The sequence below is a fragment of the Equus caballus genome, chromosome 15 (genome assembly GCF_041296265.1).
Source record: "Equus caballus isolate H_3958 breed thoroughbred chromosome 15, TB-T2T, whole genome shotgun sequence".
In the NCBI taxonomy this organism is placed as follows: Eukaryota; Metazoa; Chordata; class Mammalia; order Perissodactyla; family Equidae; genus Equus; species Equus caballus.
This window is the reverse complement of record NC_091698.1, coordinates 13,529,027-13,553,738: the sequence shown is the minus strand read 5'-3', so window position 1 is coordinate 13,553,738 and position 24,712 is coordinate 13,529,027. Positions and strand designations below refer to the sequence as shown.

The following is a 24,712-nucleotide window of genomic DNA, read 5'->3' as shown; positions in this document are numbered from 1 at the left end:
TCCTTCGGTTTGTGTAGCAATTCAGTATAGAGACCAAAGGAACCCAGAAGATGCATTGCAGGGATTTCTCATACTATTCCTGAGGTGTACACCACAAGAAGAAGATGAAGCAATGATACGACGATGTTTACTGAACATGCTGGCAACTTCAAGTTCCTTTCTTGCATTTACTATAGGGAACTAATTATAACACAGGAGAAAACTGGAGCTTTCCTTTAAGAAAGCAATAAAAAGAACAAACTCAATTCTTTCTCTCTTTGGACCCTTTAAGTTCACTGAACAAAAAGTGCTCTCTCTCAAGCTCTTCTGGCCTCGCTCTTTATAATCCCTCCGTTTTTCACAGGAAGTATCTTATGCTGCGATCTATAGTCTTGATTCCTAAAAGCAGGTAGGTTCAACCACCACTATTTCAAGCAGTCTCTAAATTTCAGAATTTCTGAAGTTTTCAAGTTCTAAAGTTACCGAAGTTCTAAAAGTTTTCTTAAAGGTAAATAATTTGCCATAGAAACAAAGCTATAGAGATTAGTTTCTCAAATTAGTCCACAAAAGCCAATTTATTACATAATTTCAAAGCAAACTAGATGTGCCAAGCTTTCTAGCCTGGATCTCTGTACATGTACAGTCAACAATGGACCGCATATGCTACTGTGGTCCCACAGATTAGTACTGTATAGCATTGCTGTGTAGTATAGGCTATACTATCTAGGTTTGTGCAAGTACGGTGGGAGAGGAAGAAATTTTCCTCTACCCTTCTAGATTCTTCTGGCTGGTAAGATTAAATTGACATGAGACAGATTAACATGAGAAAAACAAACAAATGCTTAATAACACATATATATGGGAGAAATCTAGGAAAACTGAGTAACTTGCCAAAATGGCTGAAACTCTCACCTTAAATAACATCCTCAGCTAAAGACAAAAGATGTTGGGGACGGGCAGAGTCAGGGACTTCAAAGGGAAGGAAGATAATTTACAAGTAGGTGAAAAGGAGCAAATATTTGGAAAACAAGTGTTGGGCCATACAGAAACAGATGGACACAAAGGGGAGCCCAACAAACAGGCTTGTCTAGGTTCCTCCCTGTCTACCACCTAGTTCATGTTGTGCTAAGGTGATAGCTCACTTCCTGAGACACGTTTTTTACATTCGTTTAGGCAGTTAAGGGGAAGGTAACGTGAAAGACTTCCTGAATCTTTTGTTTCTTAAAAATAACCAACCTAAAGCAATCTCCATGTTAAAGAGACACATTTTGGGGTGGTAAATTTTGTTTCCCTTCAGTACACTCTATGATGTTCGCACAATGACAAAATCACCTAACCACACATTTCTCAGAACACATCCCTTCGTTAAGGGTTCATTAATGCAGGACTGTAGTTCCCTTTGCCTAGAACATCCCTCCTTCTCCCATTCCACCCACCTTGCCTTCGCCTGAATAATTCCTACGCATTCTTTAGTTCTCAGTTTAAACATTACCCCCTCCAGTAAACCTTTCTTAACTAATCCCTCCACAGTGTACCAAGGCCATGTTAATCCTCCACTGTAATCCCATATTAAGTGATAAGTACTTATCAGACTTAGGGTGACAGCTTGCATGTCTCCTCACAGGAATAAGTCTCTGAAAACAGACTGTGACTGCAGTGCCTGGCACACAGGGGCACTCCAAAAATAATTTGTTAAAGCTATTCAGGATATTAAGCCCTGGGTGTTCTATAGTACCTGGGGTTACAGAAGAGCCTAAGACACTGGAGCAGTGCTTTCTGAAAGGACTATCTCTAACTGCATCTTTCTACATTTTTACACATTCCCTTCTATTACTTATCCTTCATGCTTACCAGGATATCTTCCTAAGGAACTTGGAATTAAAAGGGCAAAATAAAGGAACCAATACAAATCTTCCTAACTAAATTTGAATCAGCCCTCTACGATCATAATCAGTGAAAGGAACAACTCAAATCTGACCATATTGAAACTCTTCGCTAAAACCTGTATTCTTCATTTTGTACTACTTTACCTGGGTTAGGTTTGCACTAGAACTTGAATCATTACTTTCATGATGCTCACAATGATATTTTCCTTTTGACTCATGAACAGTCTACTTACACGTGGAATCTGAAAATAAACGTTCTCTCGGGTGCCTAGTCAAATTTAATGACACCCGGCAGCCTTCCAGGCATTCTTTGTTCTCCAGCTTAGTCTTCGACTTGGTAGAATCTACACTGAAGACACTTCCTCCTACAAGCTTCTGGAGAGTATCACAGGATTTTTGCTGGGATTTTGAAACTGATCTTCCTTCTTCTAGATTTGAGGGTTCCTTAATTATCTTGTTGGAACTGTAATCCTGAGAAAACTGGATTCTCTTCCATTTCTCCAAAACACATTTTTCAGAACTGTCTGCAAATTTATTGTACTTTTCTTTCTTGCGTTCCTTCATCTTCTCCCTCTGAGCAAGTAAATGAGCCCATCTTTTCCATTTGCCTTCAGCTTTGGGTTTCACATCTTTGGCAATCTCAGGACTGCTAAAGTTTTTATTTCCATGGTCAAGCTTACTCCCAACATTTGTCAATTTACTATCTTTCACTTTAAAATCTACACATTTATTGATATCCTTTTTAGTTCCATTTGAAGAAAAACTCTGGGAAATCATTTGATTATTATTTGAATATGATGCTTCTTGGAGTTTAACGGGTCCTTGGGATGAAGAACTGATTTTTGGTCTCTTTCATGCAGTGTCACTTTCTACATTCAGTCTGTAAAGCAGTACAGAAACCAATGTTACATTATGATTACACACGATTATACATAATGTTGCACTGTATCATTTTAGTTAGGAAATAACATAACTGGACTGACGCAAACTTCATAAAAAGTAAGAAATGGCTACATTAAGATTGAAGTACAGGGGCCAGCCGTGTGGTGTAGTGGTTAAGTTCACACACTTTGCATTAGTGGCCCAGGGTTCAGGGGTTCGGATTCCAGGTGCAGACCTGGCACTGCTCGTCAAGCCAAGCTGTGGCGGCATCCCACATAAAATATAGGAAGACTGGCACAGATGTTAGCTCAGTGACAAATTTCCTCAAGCAAAAAGAGGAGGACTAGCAACAGATGTTATCCCAGGGCCAATCCTCCTCACCAAAAAAAAAAAAAAGAAGAAGAAGAAGAAGTGGAAGGATTACTCAACAAATGGGTGTTGCAATAATCAGTTTACTATTTGGAAAAAGTCCAAATTTACAGCTTTATATAATACCAGACAGCATAAATGAAAATTAAAAGGGCTTGGAATTGGTATTTGTTATAAATGTGACAGATTATTAGTCTTAGTTAATAAAAAGCTCATCAAAAACTACTAAGACTCTAGAATAGGACGTCAACAGAAAATTAATGAAAAAGAAAAAGAGAACAGCTAATAAACATTTGGGGGAAAGTCTGACTTCTCTAGTAATCACAGACACGCTAATTACAACATATCATTTTCTTCTATCAAATTAGCAAAAGATTTTAAAGTAACATTAAATATTGGCAAGAAGTTATAAAGTGGACTCTCTCATATGTTCCTGGTGGAAATGCAAAATGATACAACAATTCCACAAAATAATTTGACAATATAATTAAGAATTCTAAAAATATTCATATTCTTTCACGTCTCAGTAATTACCATTTTAGAAATCTATACCAAGGTGAAAAAAATCTGAAATGGACTAAAAAATAAAAAGATATTCAATTCAGGATTACTTATAATAGCAAAAAATCAGGCAGAAAGTAAATGCTAAAATTTTGGAAATGACTAAGAAACATATCATTCTATCAAATATGACAGAATAGCATAGTCATTTCAAATGATGTTTATAAAAAGATTTCAATAACATAACAAAAAATATTGATATAACATTAAGCAAAAAACAAGCAGGGCACAAATCTGTATACATAATGTGATCTCAACAATTTAAATAAGCATAGTAAAAAGGCCAGAAAGAAATGTGCTAAACTATCAGAAACAGCAATAGCTAGAGGTAGTAATAATATTTTCCTTTTTAAAGTAGATATTACTGTGAAGTCAAAATGAAACACAATACAGTAATGTATATTAATAAACCCTTGCGTGTTCTAAGTGCCTGCCACTCTGGAGAGGCAGCGGAGGACACACCACGTAGAGTCCTTACCCTCAAATGGCTTACAGTCCAGCAGGGGAGAAAGAGATGGCAAATAAGTGACTTCCCAAGTAATTAATCATGCAAGAGCAAACTGTAAACATCACAGAGTTTTTATAGGAGTTTTACTTGAGTCTTCATCTGGTTTTATTTTCTTTGCTATCTTCCTACAAAAAGACTGCCTATCATTATCTACCTGTTATTAAGTAACAATAAAACAAAACTTCACATTTTAATGGGACCTTGCTTGGCATCTAATAGTATATCATGTAAGGTGTCAACTGTATTAAAGAAAAATCAGGAAAACAACCACTTTAAGAGGCCCCTGCAGTTCTCGGAGCATTTCCATATTCCTCTTTGATGTGTTCTTCCCAATAGCCCTGTGCTGCATATTTCATAGCAATCTACGCACCATGTTCTGTATGGTCATAAATAATGAAAACTCAACATTACAAGGCCTTTTAAAAGACCAATAAAATTAAATCTTAAAATTACCTCTTATCAGCTAGTTTTGTGAAATGCTATAGTAAGATAATGCAGTTTTATATTTGCAACCCAAACAACTAAAGTTCTGAGATCTTTTTAGACATAAAAGTTAGACATGCAGCAAATACTTTTTTATCAATGACTTAGTGTAAAATCCATATTCAGCTGAAGCTGAATAGCATCATCCTGGATTGAACGCTTACGCCAAAAGAATAAATGTGAAATTTTGTCAAGATCTAATTATAATTAGCTTATTTTAAAACTTAGTAACCATTTTAAAATGTAACATGCTGCACGAACAATAACTTCTCAACATTATCAGCTCCTAGATTGCTCCCTTGCTCATGATAATGCACATTTCGGATACTAAATTACATACTTAATCTCAATTTAGGTCAATTGAAGAATAAAGTACTTTTCAGCTAATTCTGCCAGTAATGGGTACTGCTGATAGCAATACTGTCATCTCTCTAATAGTAACTGAGGCAAAACTTATCTCCTTTTCAACTCCTGGAATTAAAGACTTGGTCAATGGTGAAGATGCAATTTTATCGACAAAATCCCACAAACTGAAAGTGTGCTGCTTCTAGAAAGGCTTTCTGAGTCTTTTCAAAAACAGACTTAAAGTTGTTGCCCTTTTTACATTTTTATTGATAATACATCTGTATGTACTTAAACCACAGAGCTGGAATTGTGGCAATGGTACAATGTAACTGGCTTTCAGAATGACAAAATTCTCTCTGATTTTCCATCTGCATCTCAGCTTTCGCTGTTTGCACACCAATTTCGAGGCCTTCCCCATAGTTGAATATGGAGATTTTTACAGAAGATGCCATATACTATAAATAAATACTTGTAACCTTAAGGCAAACTAGTTTGCTTACTTTTCCAACAAGTAAATAACAGCAAACAAACCACTTTCTCTGCAGGCAACGATTGTCAGAAATCCTGCACTCGTTTTTTTTGTGGGGTGTTTTTCTTGGTGAGGAAGATTGGCCCTGAGCTAACATCTGTTGCCAATCTTCCTCTTTGCTTGAGGAGGATTGTCACTGAGCTAACATCTGTGCTAATCTTCCTCTATTTTATGTGGGATGCTGCCACAGCATGGCTTGACAAGCGGTGCTCGGTTCACACTGGAGATCCAAACCTGCGAACTGTGGGCCTCCAAAGTGTAGTGTGCGAACTTAACCACTATGCCCCAGACCAGCCCCTGCACTGTTGATATTAATGTCTGCAAAAGCACAGTGTTACAGCATTCTTTCATCCAAGTAACCTTTTAAATATGCAATAGCTCCTATAACATATTGTTTAAGTATATGACAAGGAAGTTCTAAAATATCTTGTATGTCAAATAGTTTGTCTTTGTTTATTTATTTATTTATTTATTTATTTATTTTTGAGGAAGATTAGCCCTGAGCTAACATCTGCTGCCAATCCTCCTCTTTTGGGGGAGGAAGACTGGCCCTGAGCTAACATCCATGCTCATCTTCCTCTACTTTATATGTGGGACGCCTGCCACAGCATGGCTTGTCAAGTGGTGCCATGTCCACACCCAGGATCCAAACCGGCAAACCCCAGGCTGCCAAAGTGGAACATGTGCACTTAACTGCTGCGCCACCAGGCCAGCCCCAGTTTGTCTTTGACAAAAGAAAATTTCACTACAAGTTACACGTAGAGTGCTTGCCAATATTTGCAAGTGAATATTCAGATATTAACAATGAATCCAAATGCCATGCCTTGCTCATATTATTGACATTGTTACCCTTATGATGTTATATGATGATAACCCACACAGTGGCATGGTCATTGATCACATGTGGGTTCAGGGATGCAGAAATGTTGTTGAAGTAGGCATTCAACTATTCAGCATTGCAAAGGCTGAAGCCAAATAGCGGCTTTTGAGTAAATTCATGAATCCTTAGAATAATTTAAATGCTAATCCAAAAATAATTCAGCAACATTATTTTTTCCTCCTCCCAAGATTATGTGAACAAGTCTAAGGGGGTAATATACAGATCAGAAGTCTGTTTACACTCTTATACATGGATATAAAATCAAGGGCTAGAAAATGTGCCCTTAAGCAAATCAAACAGTGTTTTAGAACTCAAAAGAAAAGAAAAAAAGTATACTAGTACAAAAGGCATTAAAAACCCAGTCCGAAAAATTCAGAAAGTGATAGCATAACATGATATTTGCGACAGAACATACTTCCACAGATAACAACACAGAAGCAAAGTATCACAAAAACTAGGAGGAGATGATCCAAAAGAAAAGCTGAAGAAGAGTCAGAGACAAGCTGGATTTGTTGTTTTTAGCAAACATAACTGAGCTTGTCTGGAAAGCAGAACTTTTATTTCTATACTTAATGCCATTTTACTTGTTTTCTCATAACTCCCTATTTTCAGAGAAACCTTGATATTATCAACTTTGATCACGCATTTTACTTTTTATATTTACCCCCATTAGTGGCAAGAAATTCCTTTACCACAAAATTCTCTGAAATTTTTATCCAAAGAATGCAGAAGTTAAAGATCAATAATCTCCAATATTCTCCTATCCCCCAAGTTCTTTAGTTGTAGCCACATTCAGTTTAATTCACATGGTTTTAAAGCCATTTCAATTCAATAAGCTATATAGTCTCTTCATGGGTGATATGTAAAAATAATTTATCCAAAATTTCTAAATCAACCTCGTGACTTTTTCCGTAACTATATGTAATGAAGTGACAAATAAAAATGGCAAGCAATAGGATATATTGGAGAATATGAGGAAGCCATTTGGTGTAAACCTAATTCGGCCTGACCTTGTCTTTCCAAAAGGGCCTGACCGAGGCAGTTGAGCATGCATTGTATATCTGCTTTAGAGATTCCCTATGGCAAGAGCGAAGGCCCTTGAGATAAAGGTGCAACTTCCCTGCCCCTCCCAACGTTGGCATTTCCTTAAGGATTAAGCATCTTTCCATAGGCTAGGAACAGATTGCTGTGCTAACCTGTGACCACCCAGCTTGAGACAATAGAGTTGCCTCCTGCTACTACCACCAAGATAGCAGACCCACTACCTGCTGTGTCCATCAAGCGCTGTGCCCAAAGGGCAATCTTGTGACTACTGTGGGAGGGACATTTCAATCATATGTAAAGCATCCTCTTTGGGGGTATATAACTCAGGGCACCTTCCAGCTCTGCGAAGGTCCGAAGCGTGTGGGCGGGGCCGCAGGAGTACTGCCAGGAGGGTGTCCCTGTCGCTGTCCACAGTCCACCGCCAGAGGGGGGGCGGGTCAACGGCCAGGCAGCGTCTGGGCGGCGGCGCGGGTGCGCGCGCGAGGAGAGGAGCGCGCGGCTGCCGGGCCGCCGTCCTGGGAGGCGTGGGAGGCGTCGGCGAGCCGCGCCTGCCTGCCCAGAGCCGAGCCCGGCGGAGTCCGGCCGCGCTGTGCTGCTCTCTCCCGGGCCGGGCTCGTCCGTTCCCCCGGCGTCCGTGGACGCCGCTGCGTGTCCCCGCTGGGCACAGCAGCCCGGGCCCTCCGCGGCCACGGCCGCTAGCCTGAGGAGGCCGTCCTTCAGCTCCCGCTCTTCCTGCTCGCCGGACACGGACGACCAGGGCGCCCGCGAAGATGATGCCATCTGAGAGAGGTACCTGGGGGGCGTGGGCCTGGGGGCTGGTGGGAGGCGAGCGTGTCCCTGAGGAATAGGCTTGTGCGCCGAGAGGTGCCCGTCAGGTCGCGGGACAGCTGTGCGGCGCGGGGAGCGAGGGGGTCTCTTCGTGCGCTTGAGGCGTTCGTGGAACGGGCGGTGTGTGCCGGGCACGGGGCCAGCCTGGGCGTGCGGTGCCCGGGAGTCGGGCGCTGAAGCGCCACCCGTGGTCTCGGCTTCTTGGCAGGACAGACGCGAAGTCGATAAGGACACTGGTCTCGAGGCGTTCTGAGGAGTGCAGGTCTCCCTCTTTTCGAGGCTACGTTCCGTTGGGGTTTTCACGAAGCCTGTTGTGGCCCTGAAGCTCAGGCCGGTTCAGGGGAAGTGGCCTGTCGAGGGCCACATAATATTTGTGTGCAGAGCCAGTGCTTTCCAAAGCCCGGGACTGTGCAGAAGTCTACCTGTTAGGGGTGCAGTGGGGGCTGTCCGGGGAGCGTTGTGAGCACAGGTATGTGCCCCACACTTGAAAGTCTGGCAAAGAAAGCGTGAGGCTGGAGGGTGCTCCGTTCGTTCCCTCCTTCCACAGAAAGTCTGGAGAGTTGACGTTGGGACAAGTCCTTCCTTTCCTCTGGTCGGTGCGTGTTCAGTGGCCTGGACACTTGGTGAGCAAGACTGACAGGTTGTTTGACGTACTGGCCCTCACAGCCTGGTTGGAAAGGACAGACAGGCAGCAACCAATTACCTAGGAGATACGTAAAAGCAATTCTGTGTTGAGTGTTGAGAAATACGGCATTTCCTGTTAGACTTTGTGACTCAGGCAGTGATGTTGAAGCTGAGAGCAGATGCCTAAAAGAAAAGGAGGACTTGTGCGGGAGAGTGTTGGGACAGGGCAAGGGAGGAGTAGGGCCTGTCAGAGGAGCTGAAAGAATGCCCTGGAGACTGGGGCCGCGTAGGGACTGTAGGGTGGGGAAAACCAAACTTTCCGATTGAGGCTGGCGCTTTCTATAGGTTTTTGGAGACTGAGCGTGGTGATTCAGAACGTGGCCTCCGGAGCCAGACTCTGTCAAATGGGTCCTGGCTCTGCCACCTACGGACTGTGTGAACTTGGGCAAGTTACTGTACCATTCTGTGTGTCAGTTTCCTGATCTGTAAAACGGGGTTGATTATCATACACACTGCGTAGGTGAGTGTAAAGGTTAGAGGATATTTCATATCCGTAAAGTACTTAGAGCAGTGTCTGGCCTTTAGTAGGCGTTAGTAGTGGTTGATTAAAGAAATGGATAAATGCATACCTAAGTATTCAAGGCTTGGAGGCTGTCCCTGGTGAAACGTGTGAACTTGAATGGATTACACCCAACTTTGCTTTGTTTCCTTTCCGGCCTGCGGTTGCTACTGACCGCATCTGCAGCACTGTGGAATTAGAAATAATCTCCCTCGACTTGGCTGCTCTTGGTAAAACAATCTAATGCTGTCCAAATTTATCCCAGGGAAATAAAAGCCTTTTCAGTAGCATAGTAGGGTTAGGCTTATTTAATATGTATTGTTTATATTGGTTTGTTTAGTGTTTGTTGGTAACCTTTCTTTTTTCTTTCTTTTTTTTTTTTTTTTGCAAAGCTGCTCGGTTAAAAAATGCAGATTAGCTATGAAATGGTTGGGACCCAGAGAAAAGTAGAGAGTCGTGTAAGCAGAGCACGCCTTTCCTTGACTCTCTGTCGAGAGCTTTTGTGATTCCAGCTGCTCTCTGCCTCAGACACGGTGCCCTCTGCGTGTGCAGTCATCTAAAGAGTGCAGGGTGTGGGACCGTGGAGAATCCAAGGCAGTATAGTCATGCTTTGCTTAACGGTGGGGATAAGTTCTGAGGAGTGTGTCATGGTCAGGCAATCTCGAGACTGTGCAAACCCCACGGAGTTCCTAAACCTGGATGGCAGAGCCTCCTACACACCTAGGCCATATGGGACTAATCTGATGGGACCCCCGTTGTTGACTGAAACGTCCCGCTGTAGGGCATGACTGTACTTCCCAACTCCAAGGGCGCGGAAGTGTAGCCTGTGGGGCTTTGGAAAAGAACAGAGACGCTCAAGGCCTACTCTGGACCCACTGACTCAGAATCTACTGGGATAGTTCCCGGCCTCAAAGACCAGACGTAGTCCTCCTCTGCAGACATCTCATCAACGGTTTTTCACGCTGGGTTTTCCCTCCTCTGAGAAAACAGGCCAAGAGATTGTGAGGATCCATAATTAGTGTTTTAATACATTTGGCAGGACTCAGTGTTTTTCACGTTCTGTGATACTGGGATCTGCATCTCCACTGGAATGTGTTAAACCTTGAAATCTTGTCCAAAGGTCATGTCATTACCTAGAGAATCCTTCTGTGAATTCCAGGCAGATTGCCATCTTTCTGCTCCCGCCTCCTCACCTTTACAATGGGGAGAATAACGGTAACCTACCTTTTGGATGTGAGGATTAAATGAGACAGTTGGTGCAAAGCAGTCGGCACAGGATCTGGCACAAAGTGAAGCCTTCAAGAAATTATGATGACAGTAGTTTTGATTTCCCTCCAGTCGGAATATAGTTGAGTTGAAGTTAGTGGCTGTGTCACAGCTGTGTCTCAGGCTGGTGTCTGCCGCCCTGAGCTAAGCCATAAAAATCCCTAGAATAACTTTTCAAAAGCCTGTTAGCCTCTTGAGCCTCCTACACTTCTTTATTTTAATTTAATTTAATTTATTTTATTTTATTTTATTTTATTTTATTTTATTTTATTGCAGTAACAGTGGATTCTAAGATGATATAGCTTTCAGATGTACGTTGTAATATATTTCGAATTCTGTGTAGATTACATCGTGTTCACCACCCGAAAACTAATTATAGTCCGTCACCTCACATGTGAGCCTCGTCACCCCTTTGGCTCTCTCCCCTCCCCCCTCCCCCTATGCTAACCACCAGTCCAATCTCCTTTGCTCTGTGTGTGTTTGTCGTTGTTTTTATCTTCTACTTATGAGTGAGATCACACGGTGTTTGGTGTTTGACTTTCTCCCTCTGATTTATTTCACTTCACGTAATACCCTCAAGGTCCATCCACGTTGTCACAAATGGTCGGATCTCATCATTTCTTAGGGCCGAGTGGCATTCCATTGTGTATACATACCACATCTTCTTTATCCATTCTTCCCTTGATGGGCACCTAGGTTGCTTCCAAGTTCTGGCTGTTGTGAATAATGCTGCAGTGAACCTAGGGGTGCATGTGTCTTTCTGCATTGGTGTTTTCAAGTTCTTTGGATGAATAGCCAGCAGTGGGCTAGCTGGATCCTACATACGGTAGGTAGATGTATTCTTAGTTTTCTGAGGACACTCCATCCTGCTTTCCATAGTGGCTGCACCAGTCTGCCCTCACACCAGCAGTGCAGGAGAGTTCCCTTCTCTCCACATCCTCTCCGACACTTGTCTCTTGTCTTGTCAATTAGAGCCATTCTGACCAGAGGAAGGTGACATCCCCTTGTAGTTGTGATTTGCATTTCTCTGATCGCTAATGATGTTGAGTCCCTTTCCATATGCCTGTTGGCCATCCCTATACCTTCTTGGGAGAAATCACTGCTCAGATCTTTGGCCCGCCTTTTTAATTGGGTTGCTGATTTTTTTTGCTGTTGAGATGTATGAGTTCTTTCTGTGTTTTGGATATTAACCCCTTATCCGATACACGGTTTGCAAGAATCTTCTCCCAGTTGTTAGGTTGTGTTTTGGTTTTGTGGATGGTTTCCTTTGCGGTGCAGAGGATTTTTTTTGACTTTGATGTAGTCCCATTTGTTCATTTTGTATTTTGTTTCCGTTGCCCAGTCAGACGTGGTACTTGAAAATAGGCTGCTCAGACTGATGTCAAAGAGCACACTGCCTATGTTTTCTTGTAGAGGTTGCGTGGTCTCGGGTGTGACATTCAAGTCAAAGCCGAGGGAGGAGGCTGCAGTTCCCCGAGAGCGAGCGTAGCGGGGACCCTGCGTCCCTGTCAGCGCACCTTGCCGCTCCGCGAAGGTCCGAAGCGTGTGGGCGGGGCCGCAGGAGTTGTGCCAGGAGGGTGTCCCTGTCGCTGTCCGCAGTCCACCGCCAGAGGGGGGGCGGGGCAACGGCCGGGCAGCGTCTGGGCGGCGGCGCGGGCGCGCGCGCGCGCGAGGAGAGGAGCGCGCGGCTGCCGGGCCGCCGTCCTGGGAGGCGTGGGAGGCGTCGGCGAGCCGCGCCTGCCTGCCCAGAGCCGAGCCCGGCGGAGTCCGGCCGCGCTGTGCTGCTCTCTCCCGGGCCGGGCTCGTCCGTTCCCCCGGCGTCCGTGGACGCCGCTGCGTGTCCCCGCTGGGCACAGCAGCCCGGGCCCTCCGCGGCCACGGCCGCTAGCCTGAGGAGGCCGTCCTTCAGCTCCCGCTCTTCCTGCTCGCCGGACACGGACGACCAGGGCGCCCGCGAAGATGATGCCATCTGAGAGAGGTACCTGGGGGGCGTGGGCCTGGGGGCTGGTGGGAGGCGAGCGTGTCCCTGAGGAATAGGCTTGTGCGCCGAGAGGTGCCCGTCAGGTCGCGGGACAGCTGTGCGGCGCGGGGAGCGAGGGGGTCTCTTCGTGCGCTTCAGGCGTTCATGGAACGGGCGGTGTGTGCCGGGCACGGGGCCAGCCTGGGCGTGCGGTGCCCGGGAGTCGGGCGCTGAAGCGCCACCCGTGGTCTCGGCTTCTTGGCAGGACAGACGCGAAGTCGATAAGGACACTGGTCTCGAGGCGTTCTGAGGAGTGCAGGTCTCCCTCTTTTCGAGGCTACGTTCCGTTGGGGTTTTCACGAAGCCTGTTGTGGCCCTGAAGCTCAGGCCGGTTCAGGGGAAGTGGCCTGTCGAGGGCCACATAATATTTGTGTGCAGAGCCAGTGCTTTCCAAAGCCCGGGACTGTGCAGAAGTCTACCTGTTAGGGGTGCAGTGGGGGCTGTCCGGGGAGCGTTGTGAGCACAGGTATGTGCCCCACACTTGAAAGTCTGGCAAAGAAAGCGTGAGGCTGGAGGGTGCTCCGTTCGTTCCCTCCTTCCACAGAAAGTCTGGAGAGTTGACGTTGGGACAAGTCCTTCCTTTCCTCTGGTCGGTGCGTGTTCAGTGGCCTGGACACTTGGTGAGCAAGACTGACAGGTTGTTTGACGTACTGGCCCTCACAGCCTGGTTGGAAAGGACAGACAGGCAGCAACCAATTACCTAGGAGATACGTAAAAGCAATTCTGTGTTGAGTGTTGAGAAATACGGCATTTCCTGTTAGACTTTGTGACTCAGGCAGTGATGTTGAAGCTGAGAGCAGATGCCTAAAAGAAAAGGAGGACTTGTGCGGGAGAGTGTTGGGACAGGGCAAGGGAGGAGTAGGGCCTGTCAGAGGAGCTGAAAGAATGCCCTGGAGACTGGGGCCGCGTAGGGACTGTAGGGTGGGGAAAACCAAACTTTCCGATTGAGGCTGGCGCTTTCTATAGGTTTTTGGAGACTGAGCGTGGTGATTCAGAACGTGGCCTCCGGAGCCAGACTCTGTCAAATGGGTCCTGGCTCTGCCACCTACGGACTGTGTGAACTTGGGCAAGTTACTGTACCATTCTGTGTGTCAGTTTCCTGATCTGTAAAACGGGGTTGATTATCATACACACTGCGTAGGTGAGTGTAAAGGTCAGAGGATATTTCATATCCGTAAAGTACTTAGAGCAGTGTCTGGCCTTTAGTAGGCGTTAGTAGTGGTTGATTAAAGAAATGGATAAATGCATACCTAAGTATTCAAGGCTTGGAGGCTGTCCCTGGTGAAACGTGTGAACTTGAATGGATTACACCCAACTTTGCTTTGTTTCCTTTCCGGCCTGCGGTTGCTACTGACCGCATCTGCAGCACTGTGGAATTAGAAATAATCTCCCTCGACTTGGCTGCTCTTGGTAAAACAATCTAATGCTGTCCAAATTATCCCAGGGAAATAAAAGCCTTTTCAGTAGCATAGTAGGGTTAGGCTTATTTAATATGTATTGTTTATATTGGTTTGTTTAGTGTTTGTTGGTAACCTTTCTTTTTTCTTTTTTTTTTTTTTTTTTTCGCAAAGCTGCTCGGTTAAAAAATGCAGATTAGCTATGAAATGGTTGGGACCCAGAGAAAAGTAGAGAGTCGTGTAAGCAGAGCACGCCTTTCCTTGACTCTCTGTCGAGAGCTTTTGTGATTCCAGCTGCTCTCTGCCTCAGACACGGTGCCCTCTGCGTGTGCAGTCATCTAAAGAGTGCAGGGTGTGGGACCGTGGAGAATCCAAGGCAGTATAGTCATGCTTTGCTTAACGGTGGGGATAAGTTCTGAGGAGTGTGTCATGGTCAGGCAATCTCGAGACTGTGCAAACCCCACGGAGTTCCTAAACCTGGATGGCAGAGCCTCCTACACACCTAGGCCATATGGGACTAATCTGATGGGACCCCCGTTGTTGACTGAAACGTCCCGCTGTAGGGCATGACTGTACTTCCCAACTCCAAGGGCGCGGAAGTGTAGCCTGTGGGGCTTTGGAAAAGAACAGAGACGCTCAAGGCCTACTCTGGACCCACTGACTCAGAATCTACTGGGATAGTTCCCGGCCTCAAAGACCAGACGTAGTCCTCCTCTGCAGACATCTCATCAACGGTTTTTCACGCTGGGTTTTCCCTCCTCTGAGAAAACAGGCCAAGAGATTGTGAGGATCCATAATTAGTGTTTTAATACATTTGGCAGGACTCAGTGTTTTTCACGTTCTGTGATACTGGGATCTGCATCTCCACTGGAATGTGTTAAACCTTGAAATCTTGTCCAAAGGTCATGTCATTACCTAGAGAATCCTTCTGTGAATTCCAGGCAGATTGCCATCTTTCTGCTCCCGCCTCCTCACCTTTACAATGGGGAGAATAACGGTAACCTACCTTTTGGATGTGAGGATTAAATGAGACAGTTGGTGCAAAGCAGTCGGCACAGGATCTGGCACAAAGTGAAGCCTTCAAGAAATTATGATGACAGTAGTTTTGATTTCCCTCCAGTCGGAATATAGTTGAGTTGAAGTTAGTGGCTGTGTCACAGCTGTGTCTCAGGCTGGTGTCTGCCGCCCTGAGCTAAGCCATAAAAATCCCTAGAATAACTTTTCAAAAGCCTGTTAGCCTCTTGAGCCTCCTACACTTCTTTATTTTAATTTAATTTAATTTATTTTATTTTATTTTATTTTATTTTATTTTATTTTATTGCAGTAACAGTGGATTCTAAGATGATATAGCTTTCAGATGTACGTTGTAATATATTTCGAATTCTGTGTAGATTACATCGTGTTCACCACCCGAAAACTAATTATAGTCCGTCACCTCACATGTGAGCCTCGTCACCCCTTTGGCTCTCTCCCCTCCCCCCTCCCCCTATGCTAACCACCAGTCCAATCTCCTTTGCTCTGTGTGTGTTTGTCGTTGTTTTTATCTTCTACTTATGAGTGAGATCACACGGTGTTTGGTGTTTGACTTTCTCCCTCTGATTTATTTCACTTCACGTAATACCCTCAAGGTCCATCCACGTTGTCACAAATGGTCGGATCTCATCATTTCTTAGGGCCGAGTGGCATTCCATTGTGTATACATACCACATCTTCTTTATCCATTCTTCCCTTGATGGGCACCTAGGTTGCTTCCAAGTTCTGGCTGTTGTGAATAATGCTGCAGTGAACCTAGGGGTGCATGTGTCTTTCTGCATTGGTGTTTTCAAGTTCTTTGGATGAATAGCCAGCAGTGGGCTAGCTGGATCCTACATACGGTAGGTAGATGTATTCTTAGTTTTCTGAGGACACTCCATCCTGCTTTCCATAGTGGCTGCACCAGTCTGCCCTCACACCAGCAGTGCAGGAGAGTTCCCTTCTCTCCACATCCTCTCCGACACTTGTCTCTTGTCTTGTCAATTAGAGCCATTCTGACCAGAGGAAGGTGACATCCCCTTGTAGTTGTGATTTGCATTTCTCTGATCGCTAATGATGTTGAGTCCCTTTCCATATGCCTGTTGGCCATCCCTATACCTTCTTGGGAGAAATCACTGCTCAGATCTTTGGCCCGCCTTTTTAATTGGGTTGCTGATTTTTTTTGCTGTTGAGATGTATGAGTTCTTTCTGTGTTTTGGATATTAACCCCTTATCCGATACACGGTTTGCAAGAATCTTCTCCCAGTTGTTAGGTTGTGTTTTGGTTTTGTGGATGGTTTCCTTTGCGGTGCAGAGGATTTTTTTTGACTTTGATGTAGTCCCATTTGTTCATTTTGTATTTTGTTTCCGTTGCCCAGTCAGACGTGGTACTTGAAAATAGGCTGCTCAGACTGATGTCAAAGAGCACACTGCCTATGTTTTCTTGTAGAGGTTGCGTGGTCTCGGGTGTGACATTCAAGTCAAAGCCGAGGGAGGAGGCTGCAGTTCCCCGAGAGCGAGCGTAGCGGGGACCCTGCGTCCCTGTCAGCGCACCTTGCCGCTCCGCGAAGGTCCGAAGCGTGTGGGCGGGGCCGCAGGAGTTGTGCCAGGAGGGTGTCCCTGTCGCTGTCCGCAGTCCACCGCCAGAGGGGGGGCGGGGCAACGGCCGGGCAGCGTCTGGGCGGCGGCGCGGGCGCGCGCGCGCGCGAGGAGAGGAGCGCGCGGCTGCCGGGCCGCCGTCCTGGGAGGCGTGGGAGGCGTCGGCGAGCCGCGCCTGCCTGCCCAGAGCCGAGCCCGGCGGAGTCCGGCCGCGCTGTGCTGCTCTCTCCCGGGCCGGGCTCGTCCGTTCCCCCGGCGTCCGTGGACGCCGCTGCGTGTCCCCGCTGGGCACAGCAGCCCGGGCCCTCCGCGGCCACGGCCGCTAGCCTGAGGAGGCCGTCCTTCAGCTCCCGCTCTTCCTGCTCGCCGGACACGGACGACCAGGGCGCCCGCGAAGATGATGCCATCTGAGAGAGGTACCTGGGGGGCGTGGGCCTGGGGGCTGGTGGGAGGCGAGCGTGTCCCTGAGGAATAGGCTTGTGCGCCGAGAGGTGCCCGTCAGGTCGTGGGACAGCTGTGCGGCGCGGGGAGCGAGGGGGTCTCTTCGTGCGCTTCAGGCGTTCATGGAACGGGCGGTGTGTGCCGGGCACGGGGCCAGCCTGGGCGTGCGGTGCCCGGGAGTCGGGCGCTGAAGCGCCACCCGTGGTCTCGGCTTCTTGGCAGGACAGACGCGAAGTCGATAAGGACACTGGTCTCGAGGCGTTCTGAGGAGTGCAGGTCTCCCTCTTTTCGAGGCTACGTTCCGTTGGGGTTTTCACGAAGCCTGTTGTGGCCCTGAAGCTCAGGCCGGTTCAGGGGAAGTGGCCTGTCGAGGGCCACATAATATTTGTGTGCAGAGCCAGTGCTTTCCAAAGCCCGGGACTGTGCAGAAGTCTACCTGTTAGGGGTGCAGTGGGGGCTGTCCGGGGAGCGTTGTGAGCACAGGTATGTGCCCCACACTTGAAAGTCTGGCAAAGAAAGCGTGAGGCTGGAGGGTGCTCCGTTCGTTCCCTCCTTCCACAGAAAGTCTGGAGAGTTGACGTTGGGACAAGTCCTTCCTTTCCTCTGGTCGGTGCGTGTTCAGTGGCCTGGACACTTGGTGAGCAAGACTGACAGGTTGTTTGACGTACTGGCCCTCACAGCCTGGTTGGAAAGGACAGACAGGCAGCAACCAATTACCTAGGAGATACGTAAAAGCAATTCTGTGTTGAGTGTTGAGAAATACGGCATTTCCTGTTAGACTTTGTGACTCAGGCAGTGATGTTGAAGCTGAGAGCAGATGCCTAAAAGAAAAGGAGGACTTGTGCGGGAGAGTGTTGGGACAGGGCAAGGGAGGAGTAGGGCCTGTCAGAGGAGCTGAAAGAATGCCCTGGAGACTGGGGCCGCGTAGGGACTGTAGGGTGGGGAAAACCAAACTTTCCGACTGAGGCTGGCGCTTTCTATAGGTTTTTGGAGACTGAGCGTGGTGATTCAGAACGTGGCCTCCGGAGCCAGACTCTGTCAAATGGGTCCTGGCTCTGCCACCTACGGACTGTGTGAACTTGGGCAAGTTACTGTACCATTCTGTGTGTCAGTTTCCTGATCTGTAAAACGGGGTTGATTATCATACACACTGCGTAGGTGAGTGTAAAGGTTAGAGGATATTTCATATCCGTAAAGTACTTAGAGCAGTGTCTGGCCTTTAGTAGGCGTTAGTAGTGGTTGATTAAAGAAATGGATAAATGCATACCTAAGTATTCAAGGCTTGGAGGCTGTCCCTGGTGAAACGTGTGAACTTGAATGGATTACACCCAACTTTGCTTTGTTTCCTTTCCGGCCTGCGGTTGCTACTGACCGCATCTGCAGCACTGTGGAATTAGAAATAATCTCCCTCGACTTGGCTGCTCTTGGTAAAACAATCTAATGCTGTCCAAATTATCCCAGGGAAATAAAAGCCTTTTCAGTAGCATAGTAGGGTTAGGCTTATTTAATATGTATTGTTTATATTGGTTTGTTTAGTGTTTGTTGGTAACCTTTCTTTTTTCTTTTTTTTTTTTTTTTTTTCGCAAAGCTGCTCGGTTAAAAAATGCAGATTAGCTATGAAATGGTTGGGACCCAGAGAAAAGTAGAGAGTCGTGTAAGCAGAGCACGCCTTTCCTTGACTCTCTGTCGAGAGCTTTTGTGATTCCAGCTGCTCTCTGCCTCAGACACGGTGCCCTCTGCGTGTGCAGTCATCTAAAGAGTGCAGGGTGTGGGACCGTGGAGAATCCAAGGCAGTATAGTCATGCTTTGCTTAACGGTGGGGATAAGTTCTGAGGAGTGTGTCATGGTCAGGCAATCTCGAGACTGTGCAAACCCCACGGAGTTCCTAAACCTGGATGGCAGAGCCTCCTACACACCTAGGCCATATGGGACTAATCTGATGGGACCCCCGTTGTTGACTGAAACGTCCCGCTGTAGGGCATGACTGTACTTCCCAACTCCAAGGGCGCGGAAGTGTAGCCTGTGGGGCTTTGGAAAAGAACAGAGACGCTCAAGGCCTACTCTGGACCCACTGACTCAGAATCTACTGGGATAGTTCCCGGCCTTAAAGACCAGACGTAGTCCTCCTCTGCAGACATCTCATCAACGGTTTTTCACGCTGGGTTTTCCCTCCTCTGAGAAAACAGGCCAAGAGATTGTGAGGATCCATAATTAGTGTTTTAATACATTTGGCAGGACTCAGTGTTTTTCACGTTCTGTGATACTGGGATCTGCATCTCCACTGGAATGTGTTAAACCTTGAAATCTTGTCCAAAGGTCATGTCATTACCTAGAGAATCCTTCTGTGAATTCCAGGCAGATTGCCATCTTTCTGCTCCCGCCTCCTCACCTTTACAATGGGGAGAATAACGGTAACCTACCTTTTGGATGTGAGGATTAAATGAGACAGTTGGTGCAAAGCAGTCGGCACAGGATCTGGCACAAAGTGAAGCCTTCAAGAAATTATGATGACAGTAGTTTTGATTTCCCTCCAGTCGGAATATAGTTGAGTTGAAGTTAGTGGCTGTGTCACAGCTGTGTCTCAGGCTGGTGTCTGCCGCCCTGAGCTAAGCCGTAAAAATCCCTAGAATAACTTTTCAAAAGCCTGTTAGCCTCTTGAGCCTCCTACACTTCTTTATTTTAATTTAATTTAATTTATTTTATTTTATTTTATTTTATTTTATTTTATTTTATTGCAGTAACAGTGGATTCTAAGATGATATAGCTTTCAGATGTACGTTGTAATATATTTCGAATTCTGTGTAGATTACATCGTGTTCACCACCCGAAAACTAATTATAGTCCGTCACCTCACATGTGAGCCTCGTCACCCCTTTGGCTCTCTCCCCTCCCCCCTCCCCCTATGCTAACCACCAGTCCAATCTCCTTTGCTCTGTGTGTGTTTGTCGTTGTTTTTATCTTCTACTTATGAGTGAGATCACACGGTGTTTGGTGTTTGACTTTCTCCCTCTGATTTATTTCACTTCACGTAATACCCTCAAGGTCCATCCACGTTGTCACAAATGGTCGGATCTCATCATTTCTTAGGGCCGAGTGGCATTCCATTGTGTATACATACCACATCTTCTTTATCCATTCTTCCCTTGATGGGCACCTAGGTTGCTTCCAAGTTCTGGCTGTTGTGAATAATGCTGCAGTGAACCTAGGGGTGCATGTGTCTTTCTGCATTGGTGTTTTCAAGTTCTTTGGATGAATAGCCAGCAGTGGGCTAGCTGGATCCTACATACGGTAGGTAGATGTATTCTTAGTTTTCTGAGGACACTCCATCCTGCTTTCCATAGTGGCTGCACCAGTCTTCCCTCCCACCAGCAGTGCAGGAGAGTTCCCTTCTCTCCACATCCTCTCCGACACTTGTCTCTTGTCTTGTCAGTTAGAGCCATTCTGACCAGAGGAAGGTGACATCCCCTTGTAGTTGTGATTTGCATTTCTCTGATCGCTAATGATGTTGAGTCCCTTTCCATATGCCTGTTGGCCATCCCTATACCTTCTTGGGAGAAATCACTGCTCAGATCTTTGGCCCGCCTTTTTAATTGGGTTGCTGATTTTTTTTGCTGTTGAGATGTATGAGTTCTTTCTGTGTTTTGGATATTAACCCCTTATCCGATACACGGTTTGCAAGAATCTTCTCCCAGTTGTTAGGTTGTGTTTTGGTTTTGTGGATGGTTTCCTTTGCGGTGCAGAGGATTTTTTTTGACTTTGATGTAGTCCCATTTGTTCATTTTGTATTTTGTTTCCGTTGCCCAGTCAGACGTGGTACTTGAAAATAGGCTGCTCAGACTGATGTCAAAGAGCACACTGCCTATGTTTTCTTGTAGAGGTTGCGTGGTCTCGGGTGTGACATTCAAGTCAAAGCCGAGGGAGGAGGCTGCAGTTCCCCGAGAGCGAGCGTAGCGGGGACCCTGCGTCCCTGTCAGCGCACCTTGCCGCTCCGCGAAGGTCCGAAGCGTGTGGGCGGGGCCGCAGGAGTTGTGCCAGGAGGGTGTCCCTGTCGCTGTCCGCAGTCCACCGCCAGAGGGGGGGCGGGGCAACGGCCGGGCAGCGTCTGGGCGGCGGCGCGGGCGCGCGCGCGCGCGAGGAGAGGAGCGCGCGGCTGCTGGGCCGCCGTCCTGGGAGGCGTGGGAGGCGTCGGCGAGCCGCGCCTGCCTGCCCAGAGCCGAGCCCGGCGGAGTCCGGCCGCGCTGTGCTGCTCTCTCCCGGGCCGGGCTCGTCCGTTCCCCCAGCGTCCGTGGACGCCGCTGCGTGTCCCCGCTGGGCACAGCAGCCCGGGCCCTCCGCGGCCACGGCCGCTAGCCTGAGGAGGCCGTCCTTCAGCTCCCGCTCTTCCTGCTCGCCGGACACGGACGACCAGGGCGCCCGCGAAGATGATGCCATCTGAGAGAGGTACCTGGGGGGCGTGGGCCTGGGGGCTGGTGGGAGGCGAGCGTGTCCCTGAGGAATAGGCTTGTGCGCCGAGAGGTGCCCGTCAGGTCGCGGGACAGCTGTGCGGCGCGGGGAGCGAGGGGGTCTCTTCGTGCGCTTCAGGCGTTCGTGGAACGGGCGGTGTGTGCCGGGCACGGGGCCAGCCTGGGCGTGCGGTGCCCGGGAGTCGGGCGCTGAAGCGCCACCCGTGGTCTCGGCTTCCTGGAAGGACAGACGCGAAGTCGATAAGGACACTGGTCTCGAGGCGTTCTGAGGAGTGCAGGTCTCCCTCTTTTCGAGGCTACGTTCCGTTGGGGTTTTCACGAAGCCTGTTGTGGCCCTGAAGCTCAGGCCGGTTCAGGGGAAGTGGCCTGTCGAGGGCCACATAATATTTGTGTGCAGAGCCAGTGCTTTCCAAAGCCCGGGACTGTGCAGAAGTCTACCTGTTAGGGGTGCAGTGGGGGCTGTCCGGGGAGCGTTGTGAGCACAGGTATGTGCCCCACACTTGAAAGTCTGGCAAAGAAAGCGTGAGGCTGGAGGGTGCTCCGTTCGTTCCCTCCTTCCACAGAAAGTCTGGAGAGTTGACGTTGGGACAAGTCCTTCCTTTCCTCTGGTCGGTGCGTGTTCAGTGGCCTGGACACTTGGTGAGCAAGACTGACAGGTTGTTTGACGTACTGGCCCTCACAGCCTGGTTGGAAAGGACAGACAGGCAGCAACCAATTACCTAGGAGATACGTAAAAGCAATTCTGTGTTGAGTGTTGAGAAATACGGCATTTCCTGTTAGACTTTGTGACTCAGGCAGTGATGTTGAAGCTGAGAGCAGATGCCTAAAAGAAAAGGAGGACTTGTGCGGGAGAGTGTTGGGACAGGGCAAGGGAGGAGTAGGGCCTGTCAGAGGAGCTGAAAGAATGCCCTGGAGACTGGGGCCGCGTAGGGACTGTAGGGTGGGGAAAACCAAACTTTCCGATTGAGGCTGGCGCTTTCTATAGGTTTTTGGAGACTGAGCGTGGTGATTCAGAACGTGGCCTCCGGAGCCAGACTCTGTCAAATGGGTCCTGGCTCTGCCACCTACGGACTGTGTGAACTTGGGCAAGTTACTGTACCATTCTGTGTGTCAGTTTCCTGATCTGTAAAACGGGGTTGATTATCATACACACTGCGTAGGTGAGTGTAAAGGTTAGAGGATATTTCATATCCGTAAAGTACTTAGAGCAGTGTCTGGCCTTTAGTAGGCGTTAGTAGTGGTTGATTAAAGAAATGGATAAATGCATACCTAAGTATTCAAGGCTTGGAGGCTGTCCCTGGTGAAACGTGTGAACTTGAATGGATTACACCCAACTTTGCTTTGTTTCCTTTCCGGCCTGCGGTTGCTACTGACCGCATCTGCAGCACTGTGGAATTAGAAATAATCTCCCTCGACTTGGCTGCTCTTGGTAAAACAATCTAATGCTGTCCAAATTTATCCCAGGGAAATAAAAGCCTTTTCAGTAGCATAGTAGGGTTAGGCTTATTTAATATGTATTGTTTATATTGGTTTGTTTAGTGTTTGTTGGTAACCTTTCTGTTTTCTTTTTTTTTTTTTTTTTGGCAAAGCTGCTCGGTTAAAAAAAGCAGATTAGCTATGAAATGGTTGGGACCCAGAGAAAAGTAGAGAGTCGTGTAAGCAGAGCACGCCTTTCCTTGACTCTCTGTCGAGAGCTTTTGTGATTCCAGCTGCTCTCTGCCTCAGACACGGTGCCCTCTGCGTGTGCAGTCATCTAAAGAGTGCAGGGTGTGGGACTGTGGAGAATCCAAGGCAGTATAGTCATGCTTTGCTTAACGGTGGGGATAAGTTCTGAGGAGTGTGTCATGGTCAGGCAATCTCGAGACTGTGCAAACCCCACGGAGTTCCTAAACCTGGATGGCAGAGCCTCCTACACACCTAGGCCATATGGGACTAATCTGATGGGACCCCCGTTGTTGACTGAAACGTCCCGCTGTAGGGCATGACTGTACTTCCCAACTCCAAGGTCGCGGAAGTGTAGCCTGTGGGGCTTTGGAAAAGAACAGAGACGCTCAAGGCCTACTCTGGACCCACTGACTCAGAATCTACTGGGATAGTTCCCGGCCTCAAAGACCAGACGTAGTCCTCCTCTGCAGACATCTCATCAACGGTTTTTCACGCTGGGTTTTCCCTCCTCTGAGAAAACAGGCCAAGAGATTGTGAGGATCCATAATTAGTGTTTTAATACATTTGGCAGGACTCAGTGTTTTTCACGTTCTGTGATACTGGGATCTGCATCTCCACTGGAATGTGTTAAACCTTGAAATCTTGTCCAAAGGTCATGTCATTACCTAGAGAATCCTTCTGTGAATTCCAGGCAGATTGCCATCTTTCTGCTCCCGCCTCCTCACCTTTACAATGGGGAGAATAACGGTAACCTACCTTTTGGATGTGAGGATTAAATGAGACAGTTGGTGCAAAGCAGTCGGCACAGGATCTGGCACAAAGTGAAGCCTTCAAGAAATTATGATGACAGTAGTTTTGATTTCCCTCCAGTCGGAATATAGTTGAGTTGAAGTTAGTGGCTGTGTCACAGCTGTGTCTCAGGCTGGTGTCTGCCGCCCTGAGCTAAGCCGTAAAAATCCCTAGAATAACTTTTCAAAAGCCTGTTAGCCTCTTGAGCCTCCTACACTTCTTTATTTTAATTTAATTTATTTTAATTTAATTTATTTTATTTTATTTTATTTTATTTTATTTTATTGCAGTAACAGTGGATTCTAAGATGATATAGCTTTCAGATGTACGTTGTAATATATTTCGAATTCTGTGTAGATTACATCGTGTTCACCACCCGAAAACTAATTATAGTCCGTCACCTCACATGTGAGCCTCGTCACCCCTTTGGCTCTCTCCCCTCCCCCCTCCCCCTATGCTAACCACCAGTCCAATCTCCTTTGCTCTGTGTGTGTTTGTCGTTGTTTTTATCTTCTACTTATGAGTGAGATCACACGGTGTTTGGTGTTTGACTTTCTCCCTCTGATTTATTTCACTTCACGTAA

The 24,712-nt window shown here is 47.2% G+C and overlaps 1 pseudogene; it reads right to left on the bottom strand.

Annotated features, from left to right (window-relative positions):
- The window catches only part of LOC138917783 (transcriptional protein SWT1-like), a 155,077-nt pseudogene that overhangs the window by 26,121 nt on the left and 104,244 nt on the right, over positions 1-24,712 (bottom strand).